Below are 15634 nucleotides of genomic sequence, written 5' to 3'. Positions count from 1 at the left end.
TATTGGACCCCAAGAGAAGAAGGAACATAGGGTGGGATGTTTAATCTACTGCGGAATAGCAGGAAACTGGGAGAAGTTTTTCAGCAATAGCGAGAGAGTCGCGGCTGTTGAAACCAAGATTAACAAGCGACACCATTTAAAATTAGTACAGGCCTATGCGCCAGAACCACCTACGATATAAAGCCGTAGACAGCTTCTACGAGGACGTCGAATCAGCAATGAAGAAGGCAACAAAGCAGTTCACAATTGGGTTGGGAGACTATAACTCAAGGGTTGCTTAGAAAAATGGGAGAAAGGTCAGTGGGAAATTTCGGAATGCACAATCAGAACAGTCGAGGAGGTACACTGGTGGGATTAGCGCAGAGGAAAAACCTAAGTTTGAACAAAGCATTCTTTAACAATCTAAAGAATAGGAAATCGACACGGAAAACTTTCGATGGTACAAGAATAAAAAAATTGACTTGATTCTAAGTGAAAACCCAGGTATTGTGCATGACGCAAAGGTGCTGAGTAAGATTCGCAGCAGCGATCATACGATGGTTACATGCAAGCTAAGGCTGAATTTCCAAACAGAAAGAAGGAAACTCATGAAAACTTACAAAGTCTCATAGCGTCAATGAGAGCCAGACCACAGGAGTTTAAACTATTCATAAAAAATGAGTGCTTTAAACAAGATAAATGATGTCAGTGTAGACAAGCTAAATGACAGCCTAACAAAGACACTCAGTGAACCAGTAGCAGCTATGGGAGAAGCAACATGCAGGGATCAAACTTGAAAACGAAGAAAATGAAGGAAATAATCGCCAGGCCTAACACATGAAAGTGTCAAGTACAGCATATCAGATCGAATTAGCCGAGCCGCCGAAAATGATTAACCGAAGTAAAACAAATGACATTTTTGTGCGTACAACATGACAGTGACTGAGGAAACGCTGCAAATATAGGGGAGCTTAAAAGCAATTAAGAAAACAATTGGCCGCGTATCTGCTCCTTTTGTCGCAAATGTCGACAAAAGACGATAGTCTTTATCAACTTTTGCCAAGTAAATGTCTGCCTTGGCTTTCCCGCTCACTCCTCATGTTGTTCCTGTTGCATCATGCTCCTCCCAATGTAAAGACGCCAAAGGATTGCTTAAATAATTTTAAATTTACCTCGTTAAATTTCTCGAAACCCATGCAAACAATGCTTGAGGAGTTCCAGTCAGAAAGCACGGCCGTGGGGCTACAAATAAATGGGAATGAATCTAAAGTAATGTGAAATAAATACGCCAAAAATGTCACCTTCACTTAGTGAACGAAATGCTAGAAGCAGTAAAAGAATATAACTATTCGAAGAGATGGTTGGTGCTGACCCCAACTACGAGAGAGAAATCCAGCACAGAATGGGTGTGGGATTGGGAGCACTCACCCAGTACTCCCAAATAATGAAAAGTCCGCTACCTCTGTTATTAAAAAAAAATTCCCTCGCACTTCCCCGAGAGGGAGAGTGTGTAAGTGCGAATGCACGGTTGTTGATTGCGCGATTACGGTGGATATCGTGATCTTGGAGTGGAGAGGAGGCGCCCAACACCCGCAGTCACTGAGCGGAGAGAGGAGGAGGAGAGTAGCGCCCGCCGTTACGGCGAGGGCTACACGAGCGCCCTCACGCGTCGGAATGCGGAGCGCCCGCTACGCGAGCGAGAGCTCTCCCGCCCGAAGTGGAGAGGAGGCGCCCAACACCCGCAGTCACTGAGCGGAGAGAGGAGGAGGAGAGTAGCGCGCGCCCATCTCCCCCCGTTGCTAGGGAAGACGAGGAGGAAGACGAGGAGTGCGCGCACCCGCAGCTGTTGCTATGCGGACTACGGCGGCGGACGATTCAGGCTCGCTTAAGAAGTGCATTCGCACTTAAAATCGACGACCATTACGTTACTGCCTGCAAAGACATACGAAGCTGAACTATGGTGCCTATTTAAGCAACTATAAAGCAAACTTAGGTCCGCTGAATGGTTCATGGAACGAATAATGTTAGAAATAATACTCAGGTACAGGAAACGAGCTACATGGTTCAGAGAACAAGCTAGAGTAGAAGTTAATATTGTCCAGAGGAGGAGTGAGCAGGAGTAAACTTTACTTAGGCGAACCTTAGGTCCTGATGTCTGGGCACCCGCATGATGGGGGTTTCCTCTAGTCCAGTATGCCCTGGCCTGCGCAGGCCACCCGGCCCCCCTCCAGCAGGCTTTTCTGGAAGAAGATTTCAGAGCTGGTCAGCCGTGCCACCCACTGCTCGTATGTAGTTTAGGGACTAGAGTAAGGGACGGGGTTTGTTGACACCCAATACCAGATGGTATAAAGTGGCAGTATTTGCGAGATGCAGGGTACAGGATGGGGCACATTGCAAGAAGTAGGGTATTGGGGGGAGGGGGTAAGAGCCCGTTTGTAGTCTTTTGAATATTGTAGCTTCGGTTCTTGATAGTTGTGGGTGGAGTGCTGGTTATTGTTGGCGCCCGCGCCGGTAGTGGGCGAGTATGTCGGCGTATTTTCGCAGGGGCATATGCTTGAGGATGTCGTCATCTTGTAGGTTATCACCTTCTTAGGAAAGCGCCCTGTGTGTACGAGCACGGGCAGCGGCTTGTGCTGACTCAGTTCCTTTGATGTACTCGTGGCCAGGTGACCAGACAATCTGTAGTTCTGGAAGTTGTTTAATTTGTTTTAGTATATCCAATGCAGGTAGGGATATTCCTCCGATCAGGAAATTGTGGTACGCAGCTTGGGATTCTGTCAGTATAACTGTGTAGTCGTCGCAAGTGGTGGCGGCTAGGGTGATTGCTACTTTTTCAGCTATTTCTATCGATTCTGTAATGTTCGTGACTGCGGTTAATTATTTTCCGTTGGCGTCGGTCACAGTGCCGTCGGTCACGAAGACGAAGTCGGTAACGTCGGTCACGAAGACGAATGTGCGAAAATATTTTGTCGCCAGATAGTTATTGGTCTTACTTTTGTGCACTTGTATAGGCTTTTATTGTTTGTTCTGGTTTCTTTTTGTTTCACACAGTGAAGTGCCACATGCCTTGGATAAGGTATAGCTCGTTCTGTTATATTTCAGAATTGTGTTTATTGTGTCTATGCATTTTTTTCTATTGTTGCTTAATGTATGTCATGATTAATATTATCTAACAGTATACGTACACTTATGCATTGTTGTTCGTACATATGTGTGTTTTTACATCTGTATATATCTGTTAATTTCACGTATATATTAGCATGTGCATGCTTTTCATCGTTGCCAAATAGCTGCTGTGTTTACGGGCTGCCAGGCACTCTTTAAGTGGTCACTGACCGCTTTTTCGCCTGGTGGACCCCCAACACTATAATGTTGGAAAATAAACTTGAAACTTGAAACTTGCCAGCGTGGGCAGATTTGTGGTGGTACGGACAGGCGTCTGTATAGCGAGTGAAGGGGAGGTGGTCATAATGCATATGGATTGCTCATGCTTTGCTGCTCGTCTTGCCTTGTTATTGTTCGGATGCGTTTTACATGGGATTGGAGCCACCCTCATGTATTGCCCAATGGGCGCGGGAATGCTCGTCTTCTCGTCTTGCTGTTGTGAGGTCAAAACCCTAGCTGGTGGAGGGTCGCTCTTCCCGTGGTGGGAGAAATTCGGTGCGCTCCTTGGATATATTCCCAGGTATTGTGAACGCCCACTCCTATTAGGTTGTTTGTTGACGTTTTGGGGGGCAATTTTAGGACGGTTTTGTAGGCGTGCCATATCGCGGTTTTCAGCTTGTTTTGTTCGGAGGGTTTTAGGGCTAGGTACGGAGCACTGTATGCAATCCATCTGATAAGGATGGCTTCGAATATGCGCAGAGTATCTGATTATTGGAGGACAAATAATCGATGAGAAACTCGATGGACAAGGTGCATTATTGTGAAATTACGTTGGAGGGGCATAATTATTTGGGCACCCGACCCGTCTTTCGCAATGGTGAGCCCCTGCATTCCGAGGTGGGGGACGTTAGGAACGGGTTGATTATTGATGATAGCTTCAGGATCTAGTAGCGTCAGGATCTTTTTTAGCTAATCGTCGCGTCGGTGCCTCCGACCATCTATTTACCCATGAAGGGAGTGAGCGGTGTATTCGTACACACGTCAACCGTATGCAAAATCCCATGGGGAGCGTCGATAGAGCCCAGGCGCCCTTTAGGAATGCCTAATTTCCGATGATGGACCATAGTTACCAATATTCGTCTCATGCGGACTTCTATGGAAACATTTGTACTGCAAAAAAATAAAATTTGCGCTTCTTTACTCATACAATCAAGGGACCTTAACGTACCAACAAGGTATAACGGGTAAAAAATAAACAATAAATTTAAATGTTTCCATTTCAAAACGCGAAGCTATCTAACACGCCATAGTTGTATTTACACACGGTTGGTATTAACTCAAAAAATGTTGGAATTCAAAACAGCGGAAAAAGACGGCACAAGGAAACGACGGCTCAAAGCGCTGACTAGCAACTGCTGGGTTTATTGCGCGGTTTGAGAAATATACCAAGAAAGAAGGCGAGAAGGAAACACGACAAAAAATAGAAGAAGTGCATGAAACATTGCACACAAAACATAAGATCGATACATGTGCATAGAATAAATGGTAGCAACGCTGATATGAGACGTGGCCAGGGGCTCGAGGCAAGGGAATGCATCCTGAACAGTCAAGCTTTTTATGAATCTAGATAGCGGATTTCCTTACTTAGTAATTCAATAGATGGCTTACTAACACAATTGCAGCCTGCCTTGTGAATGAGTTAGGCTTCATAGATTTCACGCTCACGCTGACCCTTATACGTTCTTGCACCACGCGTGTCGTGGAATCTGGGCGAGCAGCCGTGGTCGTGACAATGTGGGGCAAGATTGCTGCCAGTACCGGTTTTTAGTGTGTTTGCATGCTCGCGGGAGACGATCGTTCAAACAGCGCATGGTCTGACCAATAGGGTCAGCGTGAGCGTGAGATCTATGAAGCCTACCTCATTCACAAGGCAGGCGGCAATTGTGTTATTAAGCCGTCTATTGAATTATAATTAAGGAAATCCGCTATCTGGATTGATAAAAAGCTTGACTGTTCAGGATGCATTCGCTTGCCTCGCGCCTCTGGCCACGTTTCATATCAGCGTTGCTACCATATAATCAATGCCCGTGTATCGATCTTATGTTTTGTGTGCAATGTTCGATGAACTTCTTCTCTTTTTTATCGTATTTCCTTCTCACCTTTTTTGTTGGTATATTTCGCAAGCCGCGCAATAAACTAACCAGTTGCTAGTCAGCGGCTTGTGTCGTCGTTTCCTTGTCCCGTCTTTTTGCGCTGTTTATTTTATTTCCAGTATGCACCACCTAGCCCAAACCACCATTCCAACGCAAATATTGTTCATACTGTTGAATATTAGAGTTAATTAGTTAATTAGGATTTATTTCTCGCAGAATTTCTAACGTTTCGGTATTTTTTATTACCTGGGGTTTCTTTGTTGTTCGATCATCACTGTAGGCTACATAACGCTGTTAACCGTGTTTTTTTTTTGGTTAGGGGCAGTTCTCTTGTTAAATGGGTGGGAGCTCGGAACAATTGCTATTCCGATTGGTCACAAACATTTTAAGGTTGCCAGCGTACAAAAGTCGACCCCTTCCGAAGCGCTGACGTTTAACTGGATTTTTTGTAAATACTTCTTTTGTATGAAAGCTTTCATGCGTTATTCACTGAATAACGCCTATAACATTGAATAATGCCTAAATATCTGTAGCTAATAACACTGTAATATCTGTAATAACACTGAATAATGCCTAAATATCTGTAGCTTCTATCATGCCCACCAGTGCGCAAGTCATAAACGTATTTGTGAGGCTTTAAATCTTGCTTCTATGCATCAATTATTTATTGAGAGGTAATGCAAAAACAGGGAACAAAGAACAGAAGTAACAAGCTCGTCACTAGTTAGATGAAACAAAAGAGTAAGAGCAGAAAATAAATTAAATCAGTACGGCCGCTGTTTTCAGCTAATGTATGAATTAAACCGACCATCGCACTCGTCCTAGCATTTAAATTTAGCCGTAACAAGATGATTTCTGCACATATGTTCTGGAAACACTGCGTAAACCACCGAAGAACTAAAACATATAAACGCCATGGCGTAGGGCGAGATATTTATCTCGTGCGGGCCCGTTAAGTTTTGTCGACATCCGACTGCATTCAATTCGCAATTCAAATAACTGCTCCAAAGAGCAATCGGCAAGAACGGCGATTCTTTCTGCCAAATATTTTCGCATTTTTTAATCAGGTAGTTTTTTAAACTCGTGGAGATCTCACGTGGCCGTCCACTTGTTTTTATTGTATGTTACTGTAGCAAAAACTTACAGTTGTACGTTAAGAGTACGAACACATGTAGGCAGGAATGCCACTGATAGGTTTATTGCAAAAACAAAATTTTCAGTTTTTATCTGACGTAAAAGGTTTCAACGGTCACTGTTTTTCGCGTGATTTGCCTAATAGCTGAGAATCAAATGTGCTAACATAGTTCCACGAAATAGGCCATATAGGCCCTCAACATGTTTCTGCTCGCTTGAACTGGTGCTCAGCTTATCTTGGCATCTAGCAATCAATTCTGCATGAGGCGATTTTATGCTTTTAGTTCGCTTGAATAACGCTGTTGACTAAACCTATCCCCTAAAAAGGGGGCATAAGTGCCACGGCACACAACGAATCTGACCATGGTCATTGACCTTGGCGTAGCCCAGTCTGCACACACAGTCGCCCCTGACGCACGACATAGTGCAGGGCTTGTGTGGGCGCTTGTGGCACCATGGTTGGCAGCTGGAGACGCACAGCCTAAACATGGAGTGCTTTGGACACTTCGGGGGACACTTCACCGCAGAGATGCAGGAATGCCGTTGGCTCAGGTTTCTGAAAAAAGAACAAATGATTTTGTCTGTTCCTGGTCGTGCGCTTAGACATATTTTGAAACTTCCACGTTTAAAATAAAGCCGACTGAACAATTATAAAGTCGTTCGTTAATCTGATGCTGTAGGTTTCTGACCAACAGGCGTCTAAGCGAACGTGTCAGTATAGACGGTTGTTGGTGTATCTACTGCTTGAAGTCTCAAAAACCACTTACAAGGAATACTTCAGGACACTGACCAAAGTTGTAACAAAATTGACGTTTCGGAATCCGTACCGACTCCTTGTTCACAATGTGAACAAGGCATCCGTACGGGTCCCGAAACTCCATTTTTGTTGCAATATTGATCAGCGTCCTGCTTTTTATACAAATGCCTTTACCTGACCAGACGGCATTCCGTCGACCTCTCGACTAATCAATACTTCAGATTACCGCGGTACCCGGCCACAGTCCAACTTTATTAGCACAAGGTGTAATACCGATTGCTTCCACAATTATACAGCATCTGTAACGTTCACTGGGATAATTGGACATGTCGGTGCGCTGACAACATATGTGCTTGTCATCAATTTTACGCAATCACTAACGCTAATCGCTTGGCGGGCATGTCACAATTTATATAGAGCACCAAAAAACAGACAAACATAGCCCTGACCGCGAAAGAAAAAATTGGAGAAAGAATTGAAAGGGGGAAATTCAAACTGCAAGAGAACAGAAAAGGAAAATCAAAGGTGCTAAAGAGAAACAAACGAAACTTCGCGATAGTGTGGTAAAAACATGTTTTTAGATGCCAAAGCTGATTTAATGGCCTCACTGCAGCTGCGACAGACGAGCCTAATGAAAGTTACTTGTGGCGTTATTAAAATGCGTCAGAAACAGCAAATACCAAGAACACCGTGGTCAAACAAGAATCAGTTGAAGTATATATCTAGTAAATCGAGGAGACTCTTATTACAAACCGAAAAGAAGGCAACGAAAGATACGAGGTCTCCATAGCAAAAGGCCCATCGAAGTACCTGAAAAATTTAAGCCAGCTCAAAACGAAATAAAAGCAAAACAATCGGAGAAGAGATGTACAAGAACAAACTACTGTGTGAACCGCTATAGTAAAACAGGTTAAAAGCACCAACAAAACACAATACGTCTCCGAGAAAAATACATATGTAGCCAAAGGAAAATGTAACTGTGTGCGGATGATGGTGCAGAAGACACCATAGATGAAATCATGTTGCACATTTGTCATTTTATTGAGCTGTACTTCAGCACCTGCTCCTGTAGTTTCACGGTGACGACCTCCCCTGGTCGTAACCAAGCGAACGAAGGGGCAGCTAAGACAAGCGAAATAGAAATGCAGATAAGCGGAGGACAAAAGTATGAGCGAGAGCGTGGGGGAGAGGGCGGTATGCCGAGACGGCGCGATACATTCCCTCCGGCGGCAAAACGCTAGGGGATAACCAAGAGAAGAAAGAGGACAGCGAAGATACAGTGATAAGGAAAGCGAAGGGTTAAAGTATGGGGTATGGCGAAAGGCGCCAGACATGGTCCCCCTCGGAGACGTGCTGCGAGAAAACGCCAGCGTATATCTGGCGCCTTTGAAAGTGCGCTCGCTGATGCGGCGATCACTTTGTGAGACGTGTCACGTTTGCGCCGTCACCCAGAAGACTGCAGTTCACCCTCCGCAAAAAATCATTAGCCAATTTTGTTGTGCAAATTACCTGGTACGAAAAGAATGTTTATTTGCAAATTCATTTAGGACACTTGGAAGGTTGTCGAATGAGTGACTTAAAATTTGAGCATGTTACGGTCGTCTTGTTGGTGTGACGGGCATCGGTAACGAATGTTATGGTATCGGTGTTGCGGGAGATAGGTGGTTCCTAATACGTATTTTATTTCCACGGCTGTTTCTGTGCATGATACCTTGTCCATTCGAGGATATAACCGCATTTCCACCGCGGTAGTTATGTTGGCCTTGTGTACAGATAGAGAAATTTTATCGTGTACTCTGCTTATACTGTTGTCTTTTTCTTTATCATAGTACGAATCTGGCGGCCAGCTTTTTTGTCAGAATGGTCGGTATTTTAATGATTTTGTGATTGTTAATTGAAACAAATTTGAAATATTTTTGCGTGTTTTTCGGCCCTCACGTGCGCCACTCGGTGAGGAGGCTGAGGGAGAACCCATTTCTTCTTTTTATTTTCTGCGTATGTGTCATTCACGAATCAAGTGGGAGACAGTGACACATATGCGCATAGAAAATGGTTGTGTGACGCTGTTACGTCATTGGTCGTACCTCTACGGAGGCAATGAACGAGACGCGTGGATGTGTTACAGCTCTCTAGCAGCGGGACATGGGTATAATCAATGTATTTGCATTTAGGAGTATGAAAGAACACACAAAAAATAATGCGAACACAGCTGAAAACACAAGCTTTGTCCAACTCATGCTTCAAATGCAATCAACTTCTAACTAATCAGTGAAAGTTCATGGTAAAATTAGCACTACCAGCTCCTCCGGAATGTACAGCCTGCAACCTCATTATGGCTACTTACAGAACAAAGCCGGGAGGGCAGTCGCAACCAGGCGCACATTGTCCTATGCAGGACGGTGAGATTGGCCTGTTGCAGGCGAGCGAGCAGACAGGTTTACAGGCGTTGAAGTCTTGCAGGTGCCTGCCGAAGCAACTCCTACACAGAGCTAGTGGGATGCAGTCGCCCCAGGTGTTGCGAACGAAGCCGTATTTGCAGACGCATCTCCTCCTTCGATTGAGAAGCACAGTCTTGGTAAGGTGCGGCTTGCAGTATATGTCAGGCCGTGGGGAACCGTGTACCGGCCTTTCTAGGGGCCCGCAACGAGGGTGGGGTCCTGAAAAGGTACACCAGCTGAGTAAAAAATTTAAAGGGCAGAGTGCCACCGGCTTAGTCATAAAAGTCTTCTGGGAACATTCTGCGATATTGAGTCACACATTTAAAACGGATGGTTCGCGGAAACAAAACACTGAAAAGACGTCTCTAACTTTAACCCGTTATAAACCTGTTCATTCGGGCAGCAACGATTAAAAATGCTCAAGTAAGATTGTTTTAATACATTTCGCTAATAAATACTTGTAAAGCAAACCCACCGCGGTAGCTCAAGGGATAAGGGGTTGTGCTGCTGGCTTCAAAGTCGAGGGTTCAACACCGGCGCGGTGGATACTTTTCAGATTGAGATGAAAAGCGAAAACGGCAGTGTGTCTAGAATTCGGAGCACGTTCAATATCCCTAAGTTATCAAAAATTATCCGAAGTCGCCCACTGCGTCGCACCTCATAGTCCAGGTTTCGATTCGGTTCGTTAAATATCTAAAATTTGATCTTGGAAATTCTGAGGCCAAACATTCTAAAAAAATAATAAAAATGTCGCCTCCATGCACCGACATGCGTAGCGGAGTAGCTCAAACCATAGCTACAACTACAAACGTAAATCTGAACGGCTCATGGATGCATGAACGTACCCCGTGGTCTATACAAGTGCTAACGTGATTCAATTGCGTTAATCCTGGCAAATAGAAGCACTCAATTCAAGTGTCGTGAATGGAGCATCGTTGGTAGTGGCAGTGGGCACTAAAATATTTCTTATTGTCATCTTTCGTGGCGCGAACTTTTAAAGCAAAGCTTTAATACTTTCGTCCGACGATTTCGCGGCGGATGCGCAAAGTGACCTTTTGACCGGAGGTACACCCTCGGCGACACACCCCTCGAAGCGCATCGCGGGATTCGCCGGGCCCGCTGTTGCCGAAACCGAGAACAGGCCAGGACTAGTACCCGAGGTCTGCCGAACGTCTTCTTTAGTACTCGGGGGATCTGGCGGGTGTTCGTCGAGCGGCTTAGTACCGAAACGGGCTGGAGGATAGTGTCGCCACTCCTATGAGGGTTCTCCCTGCTGCTTCGCTGATCGGAGCCCAGCTAGTTCGGAACCTATTGTGGGGTCCGCCAAATTCCAATTGGCAGTGTGATGCCCATCCTGAGCAATCAGGCCTTTTATAGGAGTCAGACCTCGAAGGATCAGACCTAAAATCTCGCTGTCCCCATTCCCACCCAACCTCCCATAACCCATTCCTTTATTCCAACTTCCCTTTTCCTTCATCTCAACCCCTTCCGCTACTTTCCTAGGGGAGATCAGGGGAGTCCCCCCGGGCCCGCTCTCCTGGCTGTGGTGTCGCTTGGTAGCTTTTCCCTTTTCATTTCTTTCCACTTCGGTGGTCAAAAACATCTTTTGCCTTTCGGCCAATTCTTTTATATTAATATTGGGTTAAGCCTGTTATACCTAGTGGTACAGGCTGAGGCATTTAAATATTTTATGTTCTTTTTACTTGCCTCACAATATCCATGTCCATGTTGGCGCCTGCGGGCGCCGACAGTGGTCGCCACCGCGGCTGCGGCCGAGGCAGCCAACCACCCCTGCAGCCTCGCATGCATGCCGCGCTTGTAGTTTCGGCAACGTTACTCGTCTAGCGTCCGGCGTAGAGAACAGTGCGTTCGCTGTGATTGAACGCCGCGTTCGCCCGGCCTCCTTCTGTGAGCGTTGCAGGGATCCGAACGACTTTGAGACGTGGTCGGAAATACAGCTACATCAAAGGTTTAACCAAGCGAAACCAAGCCTCAGCCAGACTAAGCCAAGCGTTTGCTTTGCATACCCAAGGTTAGCTGAGCTAGGCCGCAAGCATTTTTTCGGTCGAACTGCGTGCTTCCCGTCCGACGAAAATGCTTGTATGGTGGAGGGAAGGCATTCGCTTGGTTTTACGCTTTAAGCTTATGTTATAGTATTTTCAATGTAACCAAAAAGCAAAAGATTTCAAGTATGCGACCGGAACATCGCAAAGGGAAGACGCTGACTTACTACTTCGCCTTTTGCTTTGCATCCTCTGGGTGCAATCGTTTGAAAATATTTGATTTCTATGCAATAATTTCAGTTCTCGAAATACAGAACTGAAACGCAATACCACTGACCTGCTTCCGTGATATTGCTACCAATACTTGTGTGTCCTGCTTGAACATGGTGTGCATCCTCATCATCATCATCACCATCGTCGTCGTCGTCGTCGTCATCGTCATCATCATCATTAGCCTACTGAGGTCTACTGCATGACGAAGCCACAGCGCATTCCTTGCCTCCGAATTCTGGTGTTTCACCTCTCGAACTAGTTAGTGGCCTCCCCTTTTTTTTGTTCTTGTGGGGAGAAACTATGTGCTGCTTCCGTTTATGCCACATTTTCTCAGTACAAAAAGTAATCCCCGCTTTCAAAGTAGCTTTTTTTACGTTGTAAGGGTGCGTCCGCCATATCGTCTGTAGAGGCTCTTCCGCAGCGTAATGCTGCAAAAAAATGATGCGGACGGTTCTCACCTGCTTTGACTATCTGAGCAGTGAAGATACCGCAGAAGAAAAGGACAAGGGAACTCAAATACATCACCACGGGCGAGAAATATTCGAAGCATAAAACAAATTGTTTGGAATCAACACTAGTATGGGAAGAATGCGTACGCGGACGCAACCAAAATCTCTCCGCAAATAAGAAAAGCTCACGGTTTTTCTCCACACGCACGTAAAAGAAAAAGCTTTAAAAAAAAACCCTGCAGCCAACAATTGTTGCACAATCTCCGCGGAGCCACGAATGTATGAAGTACACTGAGGTCCTCTACTTGAGGTTTCGCGAAGCGATCGGCTGACAGAAGAAAGAACGACCCTGAAAATCCGGTGACGCTGTTTTGATATTTTGCTAACGGACAGGCTGTATGCTCGAGAAGCAGGTTGGAAACACGTATGCGCGAAATGTCTTCAGTTTTTCGGAGCATTGAGCACTAAGATTTCCCGTTCACAAAAGAATTTATTCCCCGCTCAAATTCAGTGGCGGGCATTGCCCTGCCATTCTTAACGCAGTCATTAGTTGACTTACCCTGAACGAAAATTTCCAGTCACCATTGTGCATGCTCAGCGAATATGTTGAGCTGGGCATCCACAATATCGGGTATACAAGAGGCAGTTGTAGCCCTCTAATCAAGCTAACAGCTTACACAGTGTCCCTCAGTATAACAGACATTCAAGAAACACATCCCACTGTACTGTCCGGAACCACGCCAGTGAGTCTGCTCTCTCGCGGTCAAATAGCAACAGCCTTTAGGCACGTATGCAGTTTACTCGCGAGTACCGCCATTGCCAATAAACAAAATTAACCTTGCCCGATATTTTCTTTCTTTTTTTTCACATTTAACTATATTGTGTTGACACTGTAGCAGCTATAAAGCGCAGTTGCACGGAACGGAACATCGTTAGTCGGTAAACTTTATCCCATTTGCCGTTTTGCCAAGGGCTAAAAAAAGTGTACCGTTTCGCCCACAGTAAGAAAAACAACAAAAAACGTAGTGACCACGTGCTCCCGGAGTAGGCTCTATGATAAGACGGGTGCAGTGTTATGAACCTCACCGCACCGGCTGGTGAAACGCCAAGTTCCACCTCGCCGTCACTAAAAATGACACCCCCTCACTGTGCCGCTGCATTAGTAGCAGAAAAGGGATCACCCACTGAGTGTAGGGTTGGTTCTGCGGTCACTGGGGTCACTAAGGTCAATGGAGGCCAACATGGGCCTGTATTGTCCCATGATTTCAAGACAAAATAGAAAGCAAGAATTAATTTACACTGGGCCCTGCAGGCATGATCGGCCAGTGAAGCTGTTATCGCGATCATGTTCCCTTTTCCTCGTTCCAGCATGTGGCACGACAATTAAGCCAAGACGAGACACCAGACACCAGTCACGATCACTTACAAGTTAGCGCAGCCTATCCCTTCCAGCAAAGCTAGCATTGGCGTAACGTTTCTTCGAGGTTGTGGTACTTATGGCTGTGCCGGGTTCGGAGCACACACAGCTTACCATCTACGTCGTCGGCGTAACGTTTGCTTCATTCATAATTTTGATATCGCACATCATTGTTATTCAAACCGCACTGAAACAAACAAAGGACAAAATGTCGCCAGGCTGCTTGTTCCTTCTCTCATGAATTCTGAATACCTAATCGCGTCATCTGTCACGTTTGATGTTGCCTATCCTGCCGCCACGTCTAATTTGTTGTTCCCTTGGACGGGACGGTTGCCTTCATAAACTTGAAGGTATCAGGTGTTGCATAAACAACCGAACCGAGCACCATGTCTCCCCACCTGCAGGAAATACGAAGCACTGTAACCCAAGTTTTCAAAAAAAATTGTTGTTTCCTGGTGGGAATTTTCGTTTTTTGTTCGGGCGCAACCCGCCGTACAGAAACCTGCGCCGCATTGCGTTGGGGGGGGCTGTGTTTGACGGTTTACTTTTTCATCATGTGTCTAGGCTTCCTGATGAGGCAGAGAGTTTTGGCCGAGACTGCGGCAATAAGACGAGTGTTTTTGTTCAACATGTCACGGAGCGGCAGTGGAACGGCATAAACTATGATAGAGGATGCGATGATGCATTTAGCGGATTTCAATAACTTAAGGTTTGGAGACGTTTCGTCCTGTGTCTTTTTTAGTGTTGAATGACCACGCTGCATTGTGCGAGTGCACATTGCATTCCAGGTCCCGTAGCGTATCCTGTAGCCAGGGTCCACAGTTCTGGTGTAAGGCAAATCGGTTGGACGGGGGCAATCACACAGAACAATGATGTAAACCGGATGAATACCTCAGTCTTTGTCGCCTACATGAAGGTGATGCGTTGGGTTAAACGCCCTGGATGCGGAACAGCCATACACGCTAAGGCAATAAAGAGCATTTGGGGCACGAGCTCACGTGCTGACATTTGCGCCTGTTACGATATATGATGTCAGCTAAGGACGCACTCTACATATAAAATCTTTCTCTTCAGGTGAAAAGACAGCTTGTTTGTATGCAGTGGAAGATCTCATAAGGGCACGTCAGAAGAACACAAACAGGCGCACACACACAATAGTAAACGTAAGACGAGAACAAACGAAAAAGTGGAAACAATAGAAGGCGAGCCTCATTTGGCAAAGCTGGGTAATCATGCGCATTGCAGACGACAAACTATACGAAGTCAGCTGACAAAATGTAATTTTCATGACGTTGGAGTGGTGAACAATGGAAGTGTTTCTATGATTAGTATCAACTCCAGTGTATGTGCCTGTGATCATCCTAAACTAGCGGATGGCTCTGGCACCGAGTTTATCATTCCACATACCCCTGGTGGCGCTTTCAATCAGGTTGATCATTGCGTCCAAGACGGCTACCACTCCCCCCGAAGGTGTGAATCGTTGTTTTATTTCATACCACAGTGGAGCAATGCCGGTATTGTTGGGTTTTACGCAAACTAGACCAAAAATAAGGCTTTCATGTAAACTATAAGCGCCAACAGAGAAACCCTTTGCTCACAAAAAAAGTTTCAAGGCGCCCATCTACTAAGTACGTTACATACGACTTCGGGTATTTCACTTCAGTGTTACACTATTCACGCTGTAAATACTGCCAAATAAGGAGAACGCTAGACGCACCAGCCTTGGGGCTTGGCGCTTAGGAAGTTACGTTTATCAGATTTATAAAGGCCCTAGTCTTTGTTGGGCCACTTCAAGGCTAAAGTTTGGTCTGTCTTCTGTTTTTGCCTTTATTCAGCCAGCAGACAAAAATTAAGCCGGTGCTTAACGCGACTTTTATACGCCAAAAGCCATTTTTAAATATCTAGATCTGCTGGCAGTGTTCATAC

The sequence above is a fragment of the Haemaphysalis longicornis genome, unplaced genomic scaffold (genome assembly GCF_048455015.1).
Source record: "Haemaphysalis longicornis isolate Haplotype H1 unplaced genomic scaffold, Haemaphysalis longicornis Haplotype H1 scaffold_6, whole genome shotgun sequence".
NCBI classification, from domain to species: domain Eukaryota; kingdom Metazoa; phylum Arthropoda; class Arachnida; order Ixodida; family Ixodidae; genus Haemaphysalis; species Haemaphysalis longicornis.
This window is presented reverse-complemented; position numbering follows the sequence as displayed.